This window comes from Poecilia latipinna, unplaced genomic scaffold (genome assembly GCF_001443285.1).
Source record: "Poecilia latipinna isolate Pla-1442-1.1 unplaced genomic scaffold, P_latipinna-1.0 Scaffold154, whole genome shotgun sequence".
Classification (NCBI taxonomy): domain Eukaryota; kingdom Metazoa; phylum Chordata; class Actinopteri; order Cyprinodontiformes; family Poeciliidae; genus Poecilia; species Poecilia latipinna.
The window spans coordinates 256,623-278,894 of NW_015112770.1; the positions used below are offsets into that span (position 1 = coordinate 256,623).

The following is a 22,272-nucleotide window of genomic DNA, read 5'->3' on the forward strand; positions in this document are numbered from 1 at the left end:
AAAGAACCAAATTTTATGACTGTTTTTTGTGACAAACATGTGTTCCGATCACTCTATCACAGAAAAATAAGAGTTGTAGAACTTATTGGAAACTCAAGACAGCCATAACATTATGATTTTTTACAAGTGTATGTACACTTTTGACCACAACTGTATATTAAAAGCAAAAATAATTGCTGTAACTTGGGTTAAAAGCACAATAAAATCTATTCATTAATTAGTTAATAGTTATTCATAAATAATTTAAAATAATTATTTAAGCCATCAAACGTTTTGTCATTTATTTTGGGTAAAAGTACTGTTTATTTGCCGCACGTTTGTTTGAAACGTACATCTAAAAAAAATTTTTTTTTCCACAATCTACGCTGTCGTGCTGTCAAGCATTTATTTCATTTGTTGACGTAAACAGATTGTCCAATCATATGTGTGAGGGCGGGACCTAAGTGAGGCAGGTGAAAGGTCAGCCTCCGGGGTTCGACTGCTAGTTTGCTATTGTTGAAGGAGGCTGAAGGAGCTAAGCTAAAGAGAAACAGTGATAATATACGTGCGGATGCAGAGTCGACTTTATTGTTTTGGACTGTTTAACCTCCGGGTGAGTGAGTACTTGCTGTAAATGGTTCAGGGCGTAAATATATGACGCTAATCACGAGTTAGCATTTAGCATTTGCCCGCAGACTATTGGTAACTGTATGAGAGTATATTATCCTTAGCCAGATATAAGAAACTAAACAAGAGACTTTTATCGCACAGTGAACGGAGAGGAATTATCTGGACTCTCTGACATTGACGTTGGTCGAGTTTTGCCAGAGTTCTCCATGTTGCCCGGCGCAGTGAAGCACCTTTAAACTCAGATGTCCAGTGGTACCCGCTTGGTCACGGACAAGGCCTCATCCATCCCTCACACCTAAGCTAACTCAAAGGCCTCTGTGAGTAAACTGTAGCAGGTGCGTTTATTTTAAAACGGATTAGTATTTGTTTCTCCTGTTTACCAGTAATTGTTTATTAGTGAGACGCTAACATTACCACAGTACTGCCACATAAGGTTTTGATGTGTGAAATAATTACAATATCTTCAAATTTATTAAGTTTACTGAAGTTACACTCATTAAAATGACACATTTTTGTTTTAGTTTAACAAATTTAAACTTATGTTTTTTCAGTAAGGAGAACAAATTGGGTTGTACAGTAGAGTTCATTACAGCCGACTCCAAATTACCAAGCTTGTTGAGTTCTTTAAACTTGAGTTGTACAGCTGAAAACTTTTTTTTTTTTTTTTTTTTTTGGGCAATGAGTTTGAATACATTTTTTTTTTTAGAACCAAGTCCACTTATTGCGTCTTACAACGTACAGAACTGGGGATTGAAGAGAGGAGGCAGGACTATAAAAAGTGGTAGAGAAGATGAGTCAAAAATCCAGTTTCAGACTTTGGAAAGCCGCTCCCTGTCAGCTGTTTAATGTGCTCATAGGAGGATAAAACGCTGCCTTCACTTCTCCTGCCAGCAGCTCAGGCATAACGGAGAAGAAGCAGAGACGGTAAGGAATAGCTGAAAAAGACCGGAGAAAGCAGTGGGAGGGGGTCTGGAAGTGGTACGCATGGCTGGAGCAAAGCAGCAAGCACTCGTCCAAGCAAACTAGCGGGAGCTATCGATCCTTTTCTCCTTTTTCTTTTTTTTTTGTGAGTGTTTTCAACCTGTTGTCTCCCGTCGCTCTGTAAGGCCGGTGTTTTGAGAGCCCACCTGAGACGAAGGGCAGCTCATGAGTTTCGTCCCTTTTTATTTCCATTTCTTTCTTCCACCCACATCCCTCTTTCCCTCACAGTTTCCTTTCTTTTCTTTTTTCTTTGGCCAAAGATTTGCTTTTGTTCCCTTCGTAGCTTCCTGGTGACCTGCTGATTGTCCCCGTCAAGTGGGACAGAACGGATGGCTGCTGGTTGTCTGCCTTGTCTCACTCTGAGTGCACTCGGAGAGGATTTGTTGAAGATTTTGTGACCTTTTCAGGTCCTCTTCCGCGTATCTGGCCCTGTTCTGCGGCTCGCTGATACGCTTGTTACGGCCACCTCTGCAGTTAGATTAAATCTTCCTCCGCTTTGTTCCGTTACACTCTCACCGACTGGGTCACACAAAGAAGCCTTCGTGGAAGAGAAACCATTGGGGCTGGAGCAAACAGACTTAACAGTCCACACGGCGGGTCGCTTCATGGTGCCAGATGGCAATTTTTCTACATTTACTTTCAACGAAAAGTAGATAATAAATTTAACATTTTGTAAGCAAATTTGCTGAATGGAAACCTCCCAATTACAAGATTTCAAGAGTTTGGGCGCTAGGATGAGGTGTTTTTTTTTTTTGTTTTTTATTTTTTATTTTTGCAAAACTTCTGTGAGTACACATTTTTTTTGGTATCCCACAAGTCACGTGATCAACAACCGGATGTTGCCACTTGCGCAGACCCCGAAGAAGACAACAGGAAGTAGTTGAAAGATCATGGTGTTGCATGTTTTATAATGACTTGTAAGGCAGTGGCTTAAATATGTCAGCAGAAACCACCAAGGTGTCATAATTGTTCTTTGGATTACAGCAGTTGGTGTAGTTTGTCCTTTAATGAACACCGTACTTTGGCTTCTGCTACCATGAGCTGGCAGGATTTCGATTGGTGTTACACTAATTGCTGGCTCCTCACTATAGCCAGTTATTTTACATTTTTTTATTTATGCAGTTAGTGAGATGTTGGTTCATCTCACTAAGACCGTCTTATAAATATCAGCTGTAAGTTTTGCTGGCACTCCCCGGGTTATGTGAATGACTTAATATCCTCAGTAATAATTTTTTATGTTTAATCACTGAGTATTTAATTTTGTATTGTTCTTTTTAATATATGCTGTATTTGGAAAACCGCTTTAATGTGAGTTATGTTAAAACACAGTGATTTCTTATATTTCATAAGGTGAAGCCGCTATCAAGCGTGCCGAATAAATGTAACCGTCTCAGCCATGACCTCAAACACTGTGTGTCTGACTCCTGCCTCAGCCTTCACTCCGATAACAACCCTTCAAACACAACGCATAGCTTTCAGAAATAGTGAGGTCGTCTCACACGGGCAGGGCTACAGATTTATGACGTGAACAAATTTATTCACATGGGATTTTAATTGCCTGTGATGGACTGGCAACCTGTGGAGGGTGACCCCGCCTCTCACCCGTTGACAGCTGGATATAGGCACCAGCACCCCTCCTGACCCCAATGGGATAAGGATGTTAGAAAATGGATGGATGGATGGATTTTAATTGCGTTTCTTATTGAATGGAAATCCTGCAATTGTGGAATTGTTATTTGTAATGGAAATGCAGCTCCTCCAGCTCCTTTTCCTTTTCCTAAAGGATTGTCACACAGAGAGCAGAGTTTGTGATTCAGTCAATTATGACAAATCGTAAAGCAGCCCCAGACAACCGGCCGGCGGACATCTCCAGCTGCCTTTGGGCAAGAGACGGGTCGCCAGGGGCAACACAGAAACACACAGGACAAACAACCAGGCACACACTCTCTCATACCTAAGGGCATTTCAGAGAGGCTAATTAAGCTAAAAGTCATGTTTCTGGATAGTGGGAGGTAGACGGAGAACCCAGAGAGAACATGCTAACTCCATGCAGAAAAACCACAATCTGGTATTCAAACACAGGATTTTCATCCTGAAATCATGATCTGAAAAATTGCATATATTGTTAAGTTTCTGCAAGATATTTTTGTCTAATGTAAAAATTAGATTGATGATCTAAAAATTATGTTTGGAGGGAAATGCTTGTCCATCCCTAGTTGTTGTTTTCAGCTATTTAAGCCAAAGGCTCTGGTTTCTCAGACAAATATTTAATCTAATCTAATCAAAATGTATTTATAAAGCACATTTACAACAATCTCATTTGACCATAGTGCTTCACAATAATTACAACATCATAGATGTGCGATAAAATGATAAATTAATTTGATAAATTTGTAGTAAAATAATATGAATAAAAACAGACATGCACTTAATTTCAGCTGCAGCAATTTCCCAAAAACTAGAATCAATTACTTTTTCTTTTTTTTTTTTTTACTCTAATCTGACTGAGATGATTAAGAACATTAAGGCTGATCCAAAACAGTGTACTGTTGGTAGTAGATAAAATAATAAAGATATGAAAAGTCTTTAACCTCATTCAGAGACGGTTGCCACAAAAACTGACTAGAGATTAACCATTCAGTGTTCAGAATGTTTAAAATCCCGGGTTAGATTATAATCTTTTAAATACCAGTCTCTTTACAAACTGTTAAAATCATTGGAAGTGGATACCTTTATGATGCTTAATTAAAAATACCCATGTACTTTGTTGATGAGACCAACTAGCTGAGGGAGTCTGAATGATCTCCTTTACAAAGAAACTGCACAAATAATTAAAGGAAAAAAGATGACAGTGCCATCTAAACTTTGATTTCCCATCTAAATAGAATCTGCATTCACTGTGATGCAAGTAGGACTTTTTTTTTAGTTGGAGACTATTTTGTAAGTGGGACACAGCGTGATGGAGAACAAATATCAGTTAGCTGTTTTTTCTTTTTTTACTTTAAAAGGAAAAGGCTAAAGTGTTTTACTGCTAAAACTCGTCAGCTTTCTCTTTCCTGTTTCTGGGATGTTAAGACTGTCAGAACTGCCGACTTTTTGTGGATTTTACCATAAAAAATGGAAAATGAATAAATGTGAAGGAATAACATTTTTTGTAAAAAAAAAAAAAAAAAAAAAAAAAAAAAACTTAACTCCACAGAAGACGTCTCTTGTCTGATTTGCTCTTTTCACACCCAATGAGCAATGAAACTGTTTGCTGTAGGCAATAAAAGGACAAATGGCATACTCAAAACCTCGTTAGTCTTGCTTGTTAAGTTCCAGTTTGAAGTTTGAGTGGCCGACCAGGTCCTATGCAGAAAGAGAAGTGACATGAAAAACAACTCTGAATGTTTCAAATCATCCAAAATAATTTAACATCAGGCAAAAATAATCTGAGTAAATACAAAGGGCAGGTGTGAGTTTGTTTGTTGTTAAAGAAAAGATACCAAAACCACATGGCTTTTGTTCAGTTTTATTAGCGAGGCCTAGGCTAGAATCAGTCTGACGATATAAAATAGACTCAATTATGTCAATTGATCACAAATCTTGCCCCAGTATAAAGTAATTAAAGAAAAGTTGTAAAGACACAGAGCACAATGGATCAATGGGAGACAGGCTCCTATCTTTGGACCTCAAGAGGAATGATCTAGAGCACAGGTGTCAAAGTCCAGCCCTCTAGGACTGGACTTTTAGATGTGCCTCTGCTCCACCACACCTGAATAGAATAATTAGGTCGTTAGCAAGGCTCTGGAGAACTTATCTACACAAAGAGGCGGTAATTAAGCCATTTCATTGCAGTGTTTTGTACCTGTGGCACATCTAAAAACTGCAGGACAGCGGAGGACTGGAGTTTGACACCCCTGATCTAGAGTGAATCATTACAGCGAGAAACTAGCAACAGTCCTGGAATCTGGGTATAGAGATGGACTGAACTCTGACCTGAACCATCAGTCACATAAAGACGGTCACAAAGTCGGCCTTCTATCACCTGAAGAATATTTCCAGGATTAAAGGACCAATGTTTCAGCAAAATCTATAGAAACGCATCCATGTGTTTATCTTTAGTCACATTGATTACTGCCACAGCGTCTTTACAGGTCCGCCTAAAAAAAAAAAAAATCAAACCTCTCGCTTCAGCTGATCCAGAATGCTGCTGCTGGTGTTCTCTCTAAAACCAGAAAGATTAAGAACATCACCCATTTCTTAAGTCCTTCCACTCACTCCCTGGAGCTCAGAGAATAGACTTTAAAATGCTGCTGTTAGTTTAAAAATCACGGCTTAGCACCACAGTATATTAAAGATCTGTTGTTGTTGTATCAACCTTCCAGTCCTCTGAGGTGTTCTGGTTCTGCTCTGCATCCCCAGAACCAGATGCAAACATGGAGAAGCAGCATTCAGTTTCTATGCACCACAAATCTGGAACAGACTTCCAGAAAACTGTAAAACTGCTGAAACACTGAGTGCCTTTAAATCAAGACCAAAAAACCCAACTGCTTAGTGCTGCCTTTAATAGTACTGGACCATTAATCAATATTATCGATGTGGTGATTGATGATTTTAACAGTGGCTCTTGACAAAATGTAATGTCTTTTATTGGTTTTCACAACTGTTGACCATACGATGCGTTTGCTTTTTTTGTGTTTTAACAATGCAAAGCACTTTAACTGCCATGGTGCTGAAATGTGCTATACACATAAACTTGATTGACTGCCAAAGTAAAGAGCACTGCCAGGCAGCCTTCTAATGGCGGTACTAATTAATTTTAGGCCTGAAGTTTAAGCACATGTAGTTATGAAGCAGGACGATGATCCAAAGCACACCACCAAGGTCATATCTAAAGGACTTTAAAAATAAAAAATAAAAAGAACTTTTCAGAATGGCAACATACTCGAACACCCTACAATATGGCCGAGAGTAAAAGAAGGGTGGACCAGAAAAGACTCACTGCCAGTTATTGCCAAAGATTGATGGCTTTTGCAATGTGTTGATCAGCACAGCCATTCCAACAAGTTTCAGTTTAGGCGGTAACTACTTCTTCACATGTAGCCAAATTTCTTCTTCGTTTTTCTTTTTTTCTTTTCTTTTTTACACAAATTATGTTAGATTTTTTTAAGCTAACAATTTTTTCTTCTAACAAAAAATGTAGCCTTAGGACAAATTGTCATATTTTTTACATTCTCAATTGGTCCTTTCTGGTCAATAAGAGTCAAGTCACCATCGGAAAATGATGAAGAACCGTGACTGAGAAAACACAAGGAAATGAAGGATGGAAAGGGGAGGGAAGGCGGATGAAAGCAAGAGAGTTAGCGAAAGAAAAGACATTAATGGCAGGGATAAAAATAAGAACGAGGGCGGGTCCTTAGTGTGGCGCTTTTCTCTGGTGCACAGAAGGTCTATGGAGCAAATCCAAATCCTGATAGTAACTTAAATAGCTATTAAGTAAAAAGCCAGTTATTACCCTTTGCATAAATTTGAGCAAGCGCAGTCTGTTTGATGTGCAGTCTTCTTTCTTGCAGTCAAAGTAGTGAACATAAGAGGAAAGAGGAGAATAATATTATGGGGGAACACTTAAGGTCACTGAAGTAGAGGCATAAACAATCCGCAGAAGTCACTTATGGCACAGAAAGGAGAGCATCTACACCCTGTTCATCAGGATCTGAACAATAGGCAGGCTAAAAAAGTCATAAGGGTCATTTATCTCTTGAGGAAGGAATGCACCAGAAGAACCTGCAAACCAATTCTGCCAGGAACCTGCTTAGCAGCCGGGAAGAAGACCAGTTTACAATGAGCGATGTCTGCTTGGTAGAAATCTGATAAGTTTCCACGGCAAAGCCCAAGATGATTCCTCTATCATCATTTTTCTTGCCATTCCACTGCATGACTTTGCTAAAAAATATATATATTTAGCCTGGAGAAAAACATTTAAACTATTACTTTTTTTTAGGTTGTGATTGCAGGGATCAACATTCATGGCACCCAAACATTGCCGTTTGAAACTGGCTCCTTTGTGATGACAGTTGATTAAAAAAGTGTGACTGATATCACTAACTCCACACAGGAACAGCATTTAATCATATTTTTTCAAATTTACTGAAACAGTGGAGGAAATAGTAAAATAATTTAAAATAATTCTGTCAGTTTTGTTTCATTTAAAAAAAAAATCTTTAAAATTCATCAAGGCAATAAGACAAAATTCTTACCAGGATAAGATTTTTTTTTCACAAGAAGTGATAAATGATACCATAAATGCTCAAATCTAATTTCAGATAAGACAATAAAGTGATGGCTGGATGGTGACTGGCAGGTCAATGCCCCAAAAATTACAATACAGAAATACTATTCTTAAGGTTTAGCTAACGTTGATTTGTGTGGCTGTCTGATAACAATAAAGGTATATAAAAATACACATCAAAACTCAGAATTACTATTTCCATTTCATTTATATGAAGCTAACAACATGCACTGACAGTTTTTAATGTACATTATGGACTAGTCTTTCAACTATTTAATTTTTTGTTTGGATTTAAAACTGCGACTGCTTTGAAAAAAATAGCCAGAACATTGTGTTCCCTTACAGTACCAAGATTGAAAAATTGGAATTGGTCAAAATTGGAATTAGCAGGTCAGACCTCAAAGAAAATTGGAAATTGGTTCAGTATCTTTCTCTATAAACGTAAGTAGAGATGCTGCTTGATATTGGTTTGTTTAGGCTTAAAAAAATCTCTTTTGGGGCCTATGTTTTACGCATAAAAATTTCATGAAGACCGCTTTTTGAGATGAGGCCAGACTTTGAAAACAGCACATTTATTTTAGGACAATTCTGTTTCCATAAAGGACCCCGCAGCCAAAACATGAATGTCCTCCGCTGAGGAGTCTCAAAGATTTCAAGCACCCCACTTTCATTCATTCTTTCTGATCCGCAGCAACCCTCCGCTGATCAATGTTTTGCTTGGAACTCATCAGGATGCATGAGGACCTTTTGCTATGAGCAAAGAAAAAAAAAAAAAAAAACAAGCTGAGGAACACAAGGTTTCTTTGTTACATAAACACAGCAAAGCTTTCCAAGCTCTGAGGTCACGTTGTTCTGGAACAGCATCTAGCTTTCAAATGAAGAAAATCTCTAAACTTTCCCATCTCGTAGTGATGATATAGATTTGAGCAAAATCATAAAATAAACCAAATGTGCACAGGACTACATATTGTATTACTGTACTGTGGAAAGGAAGCAGTTGTCTCACAGATGACTGGACATGATCCTTCATAATTTTCTGCTAAAGAAAAGAATTATTGAATTTATCAATTATAAAAAAAAAATCACCATGAGGAAGCAAAACAGCCTCAGATAAACTCATTAAAACAACCATGTTTAATGTTGGTGTAAGGCTGTTTTTCTCGAGTGCTGTAAATATATATAGTTAAAAATTTAGGTTTATTTCAAATTGGAAGACAGCAAGGAAAAGGGAAATAAAAACAGAGAGAAGGATAAAGAGCATACAAGATAACACCCAGAAGTCTGCTTCTACACCTGCAGAAAGGACCAAATAAAACAGATGAGAGACCACAGCGACGACAACATATCATTTATAACAATTACAACTGCATCACTGAAATGTACATGTTACTAATACAAGATACATTGAGTGACAACCACAGCCCAATTATATATATAGTGTGTATCTGTAAACACCTGAATCCAAACACCTGTGGGTGTATTGAAGGTTTCTTCCAGCCAACAGCCACCAGGAGTGAGCTGGCACATATATGAGCTCCAAACCCTGGAAGAACCACCATTGCTTTAGTATGTGGACAGAGGCACAAGCCACTGGGGGAAAAATAGGCCCATATTTGGGAGGAGCCCTGAGATGATCCAGGATGGGGGAGGTGGGGGAGCCCAAGACCTAACCTGACAGATAAATAGGCACACACAATCACATGTTCCTGCACTCCTGCGCACATGAACACTCACACACATAAACCTGACATAAATACACAAAAATAGATCGCCTACACACAATCGCACTCCCTGTACACACTTTGCTGCCAGGTCCAAGTAGCCCAGCCCCTGGATCCAGTAGGTACTCCCTGATGTGTTCTCGGCCCCCAAAGACCAACGAATCCGCACCTGGACTCCATCCAAAGATGGGGCCAAAAAAAAGTCCACATAGTCCAAACAAGCCTCTCAATAAACCCCAATCCCAACTCCATGAACTTCCCACCCCACATGATTTCCCACAATCGGCCACCCCCAACCATGATACCAGCACATCCCGCTTCCCCACCACACAGTGGACCACTCCAAGCACCACACACAGAGATCATTGTTTGTTAGGAAACGTGACAGCCCTTTGTGTTCTTCATGGTTTTCACCTTGGCACTCTTCCACAGATGTAATTTTTTGCCCAGTCTCTATTTTATTGCTCAGACCATGATCTCTCAACTTAAGTGAGGCAAGCCTTTAGATGAAGTTGTGGGATATTTCCAGACCTCCTGCATGGGAAATTGATGTGCTGTTGGAGTAATTTTAGTAGGTCGGTCACTCCTGGAAGGATTCACCACTGTTTCCCATGTTAATCATTTGTGATTAACACGTCTTGCTGTGGTTTACTGGAGTCTTAAAGCTTTATAAATGGGTGGTAACCCTCCACAGACAAACAGATCTCAGTGTCACCTATCCATGAATTTCTTTACATCAGAGGATGGTGTGTATGAAAAATTGACCAACATATTCGACATGTATTGATTATCTTGATGATCGCACTCATCAAAATGCGGTGTTTGTCACTGATTTCTCAATTGTTGACTGTATGTTTTTATGATATAAAAAGCACTTGCACTTGCCTTGTTGCTGAAATGTGCTATACAAATAACATTGATTGATTGCCTATAGATTACTTAGCCTTCTTCCTGATTACAGACAAGTTTTGTTTTATTGAGTAATTGATTCTACAGGTCAAATAAATCAGAGTCATTCATAATTTAACAAGGGTACAAATATGTTTACATATCCCACCAGGATGGCTTGGATAGCTTTTTTTACTCCCCTCCTAAATGAATGAAATCAATGCTTGAAACCTGCCCTTCTTGTTTACTGACACTGCTGTTGTCGGGCATTAAAAGCTGCGTAATGATGTAAGACAACAAAAGCAGAAGAAATGTGGGAAAAATATCTTTTCACAGCCCTGTCTTTGTCAGCATCCGAGAATGAACGATCACTCCTTCCTCGCATGCTAGATATGAGCACTTGTATATAATATTCATCTAACATTTTTCAAGAGGCAGACTTGTGGAAAGCCTTCTTTGAGCTGCACCTCATGAAATATTTACAGTGGGAAGCTCATCTCCCTGGTCGGTAACACCAAATTCATTGTGCAGTGGCAGACGCGCATTCATTAACCGGTTGTAGCTGCTCCTCTCTCTGTGTGCTGGAGACGCCGTATGCAAATGCTAATTTACACCGGGCATTTGCATGTAGTATTGGAACAAGAATTCTAGATGTGATGGATATGAATCACAAAAGAAAAGTCATGTAGGACCAAGTCTGTAAAGTCTGTAAATGCTCTTCCGTTCCCACTTCCGACAACAAACAAGACCCAAAAAGTCCTCTAAATGCATCCCCTCGCTGTTTACGCTAGCAATTTGTGAAAGAGCTCCGTAATAGAGTACAATGAGTGCTCGCAAACAGGAAAGTGCGGAAAGCTTTAACAGCCTTATGGCTTTTATTTATTTATTTTTTGTATTGTTTTTGCTTTGTTTGACGTAATGGCTTAGATTCAGCCGCATTATAACTCAAATTGTTCTTAATGAGTGCAGGGATCCAAGCATTTGGTTAAGTGCTGCAGGCTCTCTCTGAGCTCTTGGTTTCGGAAAGACCTGCGTTCGGCTCAAGTTCTGCTCGCTCACAGCAGGGAAGGAAGGGTACTCCAGCGAGCTTCTTGACTGTAGCGCACCATGTGTCTGTGTGGGAAGAGACTCGAGGAGTCCAGGAACTGATTCCCTCCAAAGGGAATTAAAGCCTGATGCAGATTGCAATACTTGCAGGGTTATAGTTTGGGCCATAAATGCAGAGGATTTTGGGAAAGGAGATGTGTTAAACCAGAGATTAAGCAAAACTAGAGAAGCATTGATGGATAATTAATGCTCTTTTTCCTCTTCCTCCCCCCTCACCTTTTCCCCTCCCTCTGTGTTTGTTTCAGTATCTGCTCTGTGCAGCTCTATGACCTTTAGCGAGTGTGTAATTCTAGCACATAGACAGAGGATAATGGTATATGAAAATCCATAGGGTTTGCTGCCTGCTGTGCAAACTGCAGACACGAGGCTCAGCTGCTGCTGCTGCTGACGGGCTGAATCATGACCCCCCCCCTCCACCCATCCTGGCCGACACACTATTATATCGGCATCAGCCATGCTCCCGTGAGAAGTCCATACAGCCACAGGTTTGCTCATCTTTCTACTGGAGATAGATTGACCTCAGCAGCTAAGCCTAGCCCTGTGGAATATTTAAGACATTACTCTATAATAAGTGGGCTCATTGTCAAGAAGACTGGCCCTTATTAAAAATCCTTTCCCGAGAAAAGCTTGCACATTCAGAATGGAAGGAAGCCTTGCGAAAGTATTTTCACATTTCTATAAACTTCTGTTTTTTATTTGGGTTTTATGTGACAGATATCCGCAACTTAACCACATTGAAATTACAGCAGTTCTGCAAAGGCATCAGAGGTTTGTTGGGGAACTTCAGTGAACAACCATCAATGTGAAGGCCAAATATCAGAGCAGAAAGATCAAGAAGGAAGCAGAGTTGGGTTAACAACTCTGCTGTTTTTTAACAACCAGACTTTCAGATTTTCAGATCCCCAGACATCTGAAAATGGAAATAATATGGCACAATGGGTAACCTACCAAATGTAGTTTTCAACATAAACTAACAGTCCATGCATTGAGGACATTATTTAGAGAAGTACCTGAAAGGTTGATGGTAGCTCTGGAGGAGCTGGTGACCTCATTTATTCTTGCACTCCACAAATTTTATACTATTAATTTGAGTTTTATATAAGAGGAGCATTAGTTCTCTGTAGCCACTGGTTCTTGCAGAGTCGTGGGCTTGCTGGTGCCTATCTGAAGAGGCCATTGGGCAAGAGGTGGAGTACGCCCTGAGTAGGTTGCCTGTTAGTCACAGTTCAACACAGGGATAGACGAGCATCCACACAAACCGATACCTTGGGGGAACTTGGAGAGACAAATTGCCCTAATAGTCATGGTTTTGGAATGTCGCAGGAAGTTGGAGAGACCCTGCCAATGCACGAGGAGAACATGGCAAACTCCATGGAGAAAGAGCCCTGACCAGGATTTGAAACCGGGACGTACATGCTGCTACCAACCACGCCACTGTTCAGGCTTTGTCTCCTTCCTTAGAACCTAAACTACTGGACACCTTTGACAATTAAATTACAGAATGTGATTACCCCTGTGGCAGGGTGTTCATGTGGACTCATTAAGGATGCAGTAAGCCAAACTCTACTGGAAACTGCAGTTTTAAAAACGGCATTTTAAGATTTCTATAAAACACAATAGCTACTGCATCAGTGACACTGTTGTTCAAGCAAATCTATGGCATCCACTGATTCCCCATGGGGGCCTCAACAGTAGCTATTTCTGTGCTGAGGTGAAGGAGAATACTGATACAGTTTCTATACTTTGCAGCCATCGATCTGCTGACACACAACACCCGTTTTCCCAGTCCTGTCATTAACCCTGCCTTTTCCTCCCTGTTCCTCCCATCTCCATCCATCCATCCACCGTCCTTCTTCCCTGAACCAGTCCCAAAGTCGATTTGTCATTTCTAAAAGCCACTGATCTTTGCTAAACGCCTTGGGCCAAGCTTGCTGCTGCCTGCGCTCCCTTGGTATCGCTGTTCTAGATCTTTTCGTCCTGCTCGCGTCAGCCGGACCACCAGAACGCCGACGCGTGACCTTTCCAGGACCGTTTTTTTACTCCACAGAAGAGGGTTTATATGCTCTATGTTGTGTTGGTTTCACTATTGTCAAAAGTGAGCAAGGACATTTAAAACTGCTTTAAATTTCAATTCCAAAAACAAACTTTCCTGCATTGAGACCGTCTATGAATCTCTTGGCAGAAAAGCTTGTAAGTGTAAGTGATATTCGAAGGGCAAGTTAAAGAGGACACTCAATCAAACCTCTCTCCTTTCAACCTGCCGCCAGTGTCACATTGCACGAGAAGTGAATTATCCCACAGGCCTGGAGAACTTAAAGGGTTACTGCACTCCATTTCAGCTCTCCAAGGGCTCTCGAAAAGGGGGACATCCCTTTACTGAATGAGGCCTCCTGAGTGAAGGGCTTTCTAGGCACCAGAGCAAATTTTAGCTTGTGTCCCAGAACAGCAAACGGCACAAGGGGGGCAAGAACCCCAAAGACACAGTCGCAGCCATGTGCAGGACTCGCTACTCAAAATGAAGATGGTAATTATGCTCTCAGCATCAACTTCCTTCTCTTGTTGCTGGAGGCTGTTAGTGGCTTATTTAGGTCAAGGATTGTTCTGTGATGGGAGCGGAGAAAAGAAAGACAGCGGCACATGTGGATGTCGCAGCATTCGGCAAGATGTGGCACTTTCCTTGTTGTACTTTGAAATAAATCTAATTTGGGCTGAACGATGATGCTATCCCAGATTCTGTAGTCACGGCTACCAACATTTGTACTCAGCATTGTCAGAAAGAATACACTTAACAAATCACAAGCCTTTTTTCTTCTACTCTGCTTTCAGATTTTTAACAATAAGAATTTATCAACAATATCAGATGACGACAAATGAGGAAATTAATCTGGATAAGAATTATGTTGCTAAAATTCAACACGTTGTAAAAATTGTTGCATATAGACCTTATGTTGTTTTGTGTGGTGTATCTCAGTGGTCTGTGTTCGATTATTTACAGTACATTAATGTTAAATTGACTTCACATTTGGTTAATTTGAAGATAACACAAACATCTTTGACTTCAGTAAGAAATCTTTTTCAGAAATAAGGCTAAAATGGAATTAAAAAAAGGAAAAATAATTGTATTTGGTATGGTGACCAAATACAAGGCAAAGTGCATGAAAGTGCATGAAATTAACATGACAGTTTGGCAGTAGCTGAAAACATTTGCTGTATATTTCATATTCATCATCTTTAAGAGCTACATTAAGTTTAAATTTGCAGCATATGCAGGCAACCAGAAGTTTTTTTTCTCTTCACATTGTGAATGTTTTGAAAAGGTGGAATTAAAACAAAACTCCAGGTCACTGACACTGACGTTAATCAGTCAAGAAGGAGGCACAAAGCCATTTCTAGGCATATGTGTGTTTATTCACTTATTTTTTATTTTAAATGTTTCCAATGAGTTTGCAATAAAACAGTTATCCACAAGTAAGACAAATGGTAATATAGGGTAGTCTTCGTGCCACCCTGTGTTTGAAACATGCAAAAAGTAATCCATAGTAGAAATGGAAAGTGACCGACTGGGTGGTGCTGATGAGTGGGAGGCAGATGGGTGAGGCAGAAGCATCGTCATTTTGCAGCTGCTTGCTGGCACAAACACTAACACAAGGTTATGACTCCTCTTCCAGTTATTATCCTTGCCCTGGTGCTTTTCCACTTCATTTCCCCCACTCATTATTCGCATCTCTCCTTTATTCGTGTTTTTTTTTTTTTTTTTGCTAATGATCCAGCAAAAGCAAACCAAGCACCCCTGGCTGTCAATCTCATTTTCCCTGCTGCCATGTACATCTTGGCTGTATTCCACCCTGCACCCGACATATGGTGATCACACCTTCTGAAATGTGTGACACATAAAAGAGAAGGCAATGACTGAATCAAATGGAGAAATCTCTCTGCTTCTGGCAGCTCTTCGACTCGCAGAGCGTGTGCCGTATTGCTTCGTTTCATCTAAAGATACAGCACTTTGCAGATGTTAGCACATAGCTTGAGCCTTATATTTTGTCGTGTTGTACGCAGAGGTTTTTATGAATTTTATTCAGATTGCATGTCATAGACAAAAAAAAAAGTGTGTGTCTGGAATAAGAAAAAGTTAGATAGTTTCAAAATCTTTAAAAATAGAGATCTGAAAAGGTAGCCCCATATTGTTGGTAAGCTCCTTTTTTGTCTCGTCACTCTGAAGAGTTAAACTTCTATTAGTCATAAATTAGAACATGTGTTCTGATAAGTCTCATTTGTCAGATTAAAAGTACCTTTTGAAAATTGATAACCTTTAAGCAGGTATTAAACATTCTTTTCATTAAAACCACATTTCTATACTATTAATATTGTAATATCATTTTCATGTTTTCATGAACTATATGCAGAAAATCATCATAGTTGACAGAAATAAAGCCACCCAAACATCCGTGTATAATTACTCTGACATATTTCACAGTGATAAAGTTCCTGAAATAAATGGACTTTTCAATAATATTCCCTTTTATTTAATGGGTCCGTACATTCTCACACATAAGACAAAAATATAAGCAGCTCCTCCATCTTGGGTCACTTGGCTACATTCTGATTAAAGGGGCAGTATTAGGTATTTTCCAGACACTTAGTCATTTTATAGCACAATGAAGTAAGACATTTTTTAAGCAGCTTCAGTTGTTTAAAAAAAAAAAAAAAAGCAGCTTAAAAAAAAAGTCTTCAGATTCAACGCTTTCAGATTAGGTCTCTGTTCTTTAAAAACTGCTGCTAGTTCTGAAACTTCACTTTCAGGAGGACATCACAACAACATTCCTCTGTGAAGCGTTTAACAATGATTTTACCACTGGTTAGTAGTTCCTATAATGAGCTGAGCAGATGTGCAGTCCCACCAGGTGTTTGCTAATTGCTGCTGGATAGTTTGAAGGAGCTGAGTGGGATAATCACGAGGCGTGGGGGCCGGGGGGTGCTGTTCTGTGAGGCAGAAGCTCAGAAGCTTGAAAAGTGATGAGGAACTAACACACCATGATGTTGATTTTACATAATACTGCCCCTTTAATGTTTTTAGTAGGCCAGTAGATTTGTAAATGTATGATTGTTTCTATTTTAAATTGAGGGATGGAAAGGTAGACAGTGTAACGATCAAACCTTGAAATACTGTTTTGAGCTGATTCCAACAAAGTTACTTAGGCGTACAAATCACTTTTCTCATTTTTATGAGAAAAGTGCATTGATATTTGATCAAATCAATGCTTTCTTTTTCCTCCACTTTACATTGAAGTGCTAGTTTGTTTTATTTTCTCACATGTAATGCTAATAAAATACCTTGAATTTCTTTGGTCATAAGGTTAAAAAAAAAAAATCTGTATGAATACTGTTGCACTGTGCGCACTACTTGCTGCATGTCTTTAGATCAAATCCTGTTATTGTTACAAAATGCAAAGCTGCCCCGAGCAGCAGATCCATAAATCCCTTCGGTGTGTCACACTTGGCGATTACGTCGATTTGGACTTTTGATCTGCATTCCCCTGTCGCAGAAATGCCTCGTGTTCAGAAGGGGCGGGGTGAGGAGAAAGCTGCCGTCAGAAAGTCATGATTTTAAAATAAAGCTAAGAACATTGCTTACATAAAGAGGATTTAGCCTCATCTTCGTGTTCTCACAAGCCGGATCACCACTGCTTGTTCCGCAGAACCTCTCTGGGCCAGTACATGTGCACATGTGTGCTTCCTTGGCTCAGACGAAGAAGCTTTGGGAACAAATGATGAACAGTGAAACTACCCCCTGGCTTTTGTCACGGAGACTCAGCCAACTCAGTCAGAATTTCCCCTTCGCCATCTCCCTGTGTTGAGCTGACGGTGGAGCGATGGAGATATCCCACAATGCAGCGCTGTGGCTTGCATCTTGGTGGAAGATTTTGCTCTGGGGCTCTGATGCAGAGATCACACACTTGAGCAGCTCTTTGTCTTTTGCTCTCAGGCTCTCTTGTTCTGCCACTTGACGTTATTTCTGTTCACACATCAGTCCGCTGTTACCGAGCATAACGTCACATCCTCACAGGTTAGCGCCTTCTCTTACTCTCCGGTTTTCACTGTGAGGGCCTTTCCATTGAGTGTTTGATAAAACTCTACTGTGTCTTAGTATGAAGTTCTTTATGACCAAAACCTTTCCTATATGAGCCTAAAGCTTATATGATCATAGTCTAAACCCCTTAAGCTTGGTTTATGCTTGAAGCATGTACATTCTTCATAAGCATTTGCATACCCTCTGCAGCTCCTCCTCGCTATAGCACATTTTCTGCTAGACTCTAGGGGGCAGTGTAGGGCGCCTGTGGTAACAGTTGTTAGTAGCAACTTGGCGATACCGGTGAGTATGGAGGAGGTATTTATGTCTTTGTGGGCAAAGTCATTAGGATGTCTGTTTGCGAACCTCCACCTGGAGGAGCTCTTGCTTGTCCGTCATGTTTTTCCATACTGAACTGAACTGTGTGAAGCTCCAAAATTTCAGAGGCGAGTGGTGCGGATATTTGATCTGCATGGATGCCATGCAAACTGGGGGTTGCATAAATAATGCAATTTGACCGTGCGACTCCTCGCAGACTTTGTAAACTCGTCAAGCACAAATCAAATCTCTCAGATCATCTACTGATCTGAGAGATCAGTAGATGCACAGTTGTTTATACAATCTATTAGGTTGTTTGAAAGATTTGTGTGATTTGATTGCTGTGATTTGTTTTCTGATATTGAGAATAGAATGGAACAGCCACATCAATTAAATGATGAAACTTAGTTGAAGAAACTAACTGAATGCTACATAACTCTGGAGCAATCGGCTTAGGCCCGACATTATCTGGCTTTGGACCAGGCCCTTTTTTTATATATTTGTAATATTGCAATGTAGGGGCTGCACAATGGCACAGTTGGTAGAGCTGTTGCCTTGCAGCAAAAAGTTTCTGGGTTCGATTCCTGGCCTGGGGTCTTTCTGCATGGAGTTTGCATACTCTCTCTGTGCATGCGTGGGTTTTCTCCGGGTTGCCCTGCGACAGACTGGCGACTTGTCCAGGGTGTACCTTGCCTCTCGCCCAGAATGCTAGCTGGAGATAGGCACCAGCACCTCTCCCGACCCCCCCTAAGGGACAAGGGTGTAAGAAAATGGATGGATGGATGAATATTGCAATGTACTCCCAATGGCATCCTCAGTCACCAGACCTGAATCCAATAAAATACATTTGGGATGAGGGGGAGCAGGAGATTTGCATCGTAAATATGCAGCAGAGAAATTTGCAGAAATTGTTAGAATATTATATCCATATTTGCCAACACATCTGAGGAATGCTGCCTTGCTGCAAATAATTAATCCAGTTTTGAATGTAAACAAGGCTCAAACCAAGTAATCACAAAGTGTACCTCATATAGACATGTTGCATGTTCTTGTTTACATCTGGAAACAAAGCTGGAGGGCAAAAAGATTATTCTTTTACTTTACTTGCCTCCATAGGAGCGCTGCCATGGTACAACAATTCTGTTAAAATTAAACCTGGAGATCTAGGTATTACTAAAAGGAAGAAAAACACAGAAAAAACTGTTGAACAACTAAAAACCACTTTTCTTTTTTCTGCCTCCATGTCAGCTATGCTATGCGCAGACCTGTTGCTGTAGCAACCAACTGACAACAGCTCCACCTGTGTATCAGGATTCAACACCAAATACAAATACAAATAAACTTTTCCCACATAAAAGTACAGAACATTCAGTCCGTTACAGTATTGTGTTTTCATGGCTGATGTTTTTTTTTATTAACTGAACACAACGGCGGTTGATTAACTAATTTAATCATTTGATCTACTAATACCCTGTCAGAGCTGCTGTGTGGGTCACCTTTTGTTTTTTTGTTGTTGTTTTTTTTAAACTAAACTTACCACATCGAATTCTGCAGCACATCTACTCTTAAGGTTGTCAAAGTCAAGCTAGCATAACCTAGCATAACTGACCAACTTCCCCCTCTCTCGCTATTTTTAAAAAATTTTTTTTAAAACTCTTCACTGACTTGTGATACCCTTACTATCTAGATAATGTAATGTTGTCAGTATCAAAGCACTGAATCCTTTTATATGACACATGTACATTTGAGATTTAGTCTGCTATGTTGACAAATTGGCAGCTAAAACCAATGGTAGTCATTGTCAGCGAGACGTTTTTTTTGTGAACAAAATACTGTCATGACAATATTTAACAATATCACAGTCAAAAGTTTCCTAAGACTATGCAGCCCTATTTATTGGTTAAAAAAAAAGTTAACCAAATTGACAGATAGATGTATCTGCTGTTGCTTTAGCCATTAATTATAGTTGATAAACATTCATTGTATTTGAATATTTTTTCATTTCTTTATTTATTGCACCTGCTCCACTGACTGTTTATTATGCTTTACACTAACTAATGTAAAAGAATCACAGCTTTTCCCCACAGCCGTTATCTGTGGGTAGAATACAGCTGGAAACCAGAGGACTCCCTGACTTTAGTGTGTTAAGCAATTACCAAATGCATTCTACATGCAAAGAACAAACTCTTCCCTGGTTTAAAAACACATAATTGTTATAAGTACTAAACCACAAAAAGCTTTGTTGAATTGAAGGAGTCGGCTAATTGCTAACATTTCTGTGTAGGTGATCATTCTTTCAGCTTGTGACATTTTGAGCACAGTTTATGTGCTTTCCTGAATCTGCATTATAAAGGTACAAAATGCAATTTCTGATCACAATTAAGGAAGCTGAGCCAGTGTTACCACTTCACTTGTCTTCTGCTACTTATAAATGAAGGCAAAACTTTACATTCAAACACTTTAGGTTGAAACATTTTTACACATCCACTGTTACCTCTTTGCATTTCACAAATGCAAAGAGCATTTGCATTTGTTAAGATTGCATTTGCAATCTTTATTCTTTATTAAAGAATAAAGATTTTATTCTTTAATAAAAATCTTGTTCTTTATTAAAGAACAAGATTTCTAAGAAAACGCACTTAGCTAATATGCTAAACCACATGACCCCATGTTAAATGGTGTGAACTGTAGTTTTACCGTTGGAAAAAGATTCAGCAGAGTTATGTTAAAGCATATGTTGCATTTCAAATATTACGTCTTTTATTATACGAGCTACTTCTCAGTGAAAGCACTGGTAAAAATATTGTTAAAGGGTTAATAGAGGAAAGATGTTGTGCTGACTTCCTGAAGGCGGAGTTTTCAAAAAGATTAGGAGCTTTTAAAGGGACAGAGGCCCAGTTTCAAGGCATTAAATTACAATGTCAAATTTCTTTTAAGTCATATTTGATATATATGGCATTTTTATGACAGAAGTTAACAAAGTCACTTGACTCTACTATAACTTGGAACTATGTTTCTGGAAAAGACATACTACTGCCTATTTAAGTCAGTTCAGCACTGTTTCTCTAGATTAACCGATACTAAAATTCACATTATCGGAAAGAAGTGGATTGGTGCCTCCATAGCTAGTTAGAGGTTTTCCAAGTTATGTAACAAAGCCCCCCCAACCGCCTGCCTTTTTTTTTTGTTTTAAAGCCTTGGGTTGAGAGCTTTCACAATAAGCAATAAATCAAGTAATCCCATGATAAATAAAAATGAGCTCAATTTCCATTTGCATTCCCTTTTCTTTCTCCTTCTACCAACACATGGATGCCAAGTTGAGTCTGGTTCTTTGGTCTCAACTTTTTTTTTTTAAGGACATGTTTGTTTACAGAGACTTCATAATTCATTTTGATTGTTGTTTCTGTTGCTTTCTTGATCTGTTTTGGATATTTAAAACGTCTTTCAGATCTGGAGTTAAGTGCTTATTAGTATTTCAAGTTTATTGATATTTGAGAATGTGATCTGGCATCATTAGGCCATTACCATTATATTACTTGAAAATAGTCTCAAAGCAACAATATCATTTATCGTGGTAACTCCTGGGACAATTCATCGTCAAATAAATTAATACAAATCTTAATTTTTTCTTTTGTTGTCTTTGTTAAAACCCCCAGTGAAGTTTTGAATTGAGAGCTGCAGCTTTCACATTCGTGCAGCGATTATGAAAATCCTAAAAACTGTCTGGTCCTGCTACACTTCACATGAATGCTTCTAGAAATTAAATCCTGTCATTATCCTTTTGTTTTAATCGCAGTTGTTCAGCTCCGCCCACCACCAATCGATACGAACCCCCGAATCCAAAGCAAAAACATAACGCCGTCATTAATCACATCCCACTGATGAGGCTCTCAATCAGGATGCACGAAAAAAGCTGGAGAGCCATATTTACAGTTTCACTTTCAATAAGAGAAAGAAAGGAGGGGAAAAAAATCTCTTTCACAAGCAAGGCCAAAGCGCAGAAGTGTTGTTGCAAGAGTGTCATGCTGCGACGTGAGAGGCAGACGGCACATTCACTGCAATTGAGCAAACTCCGCTGCTCTTTTTGCTCGTGGCTCGGCAGGCAAAAAAAACAAAAAACGGTTGCGCCATATGATTGCAGCAGCGGCCCAGAGAAATGAGTCTGCAGTCATTACGGCTGCTTGTAAATGCATCCGAGCCAGCCGGCGCCAGATCGATTTTACTATTTCTGATTGGCCCTCTGTTATTACCCTGAGAGGGTGACAGCGTGGGGAGTGGCTGGGAGGAGCGGGGAGTGGGCAGGGGAGGCA

At 39.6% G+C, this 22,272-nt stretch overlaps 1 protein-coding gene and 1 long non-coding RNA gene across 3 annotated transcripts in view; one reads left to right on the forward strand and one right to left on the reverse strand.

Moving 5' to 3' along the window:
• hpca (hippocalcin) overlaps positions 1 to 22,272 on the reverse strand; it is a 60,823-nt gene that overhangs the window by 27,985 nt on the left and 10,566 nt on the right. The window lies entirely within an intron of this gene.
• LOC106945646 (uncharacterized) lies at positions 400 to 2,239 on the forward strand. The gene is made up of 3 exons (XR_001424605.1): positions 400 to 592; positions 751 to 944; positions 1,316 to 2,239. It is a non-coding gene; the product is annotated as an uncharacterized LOC106945646 (long non-coding RNA).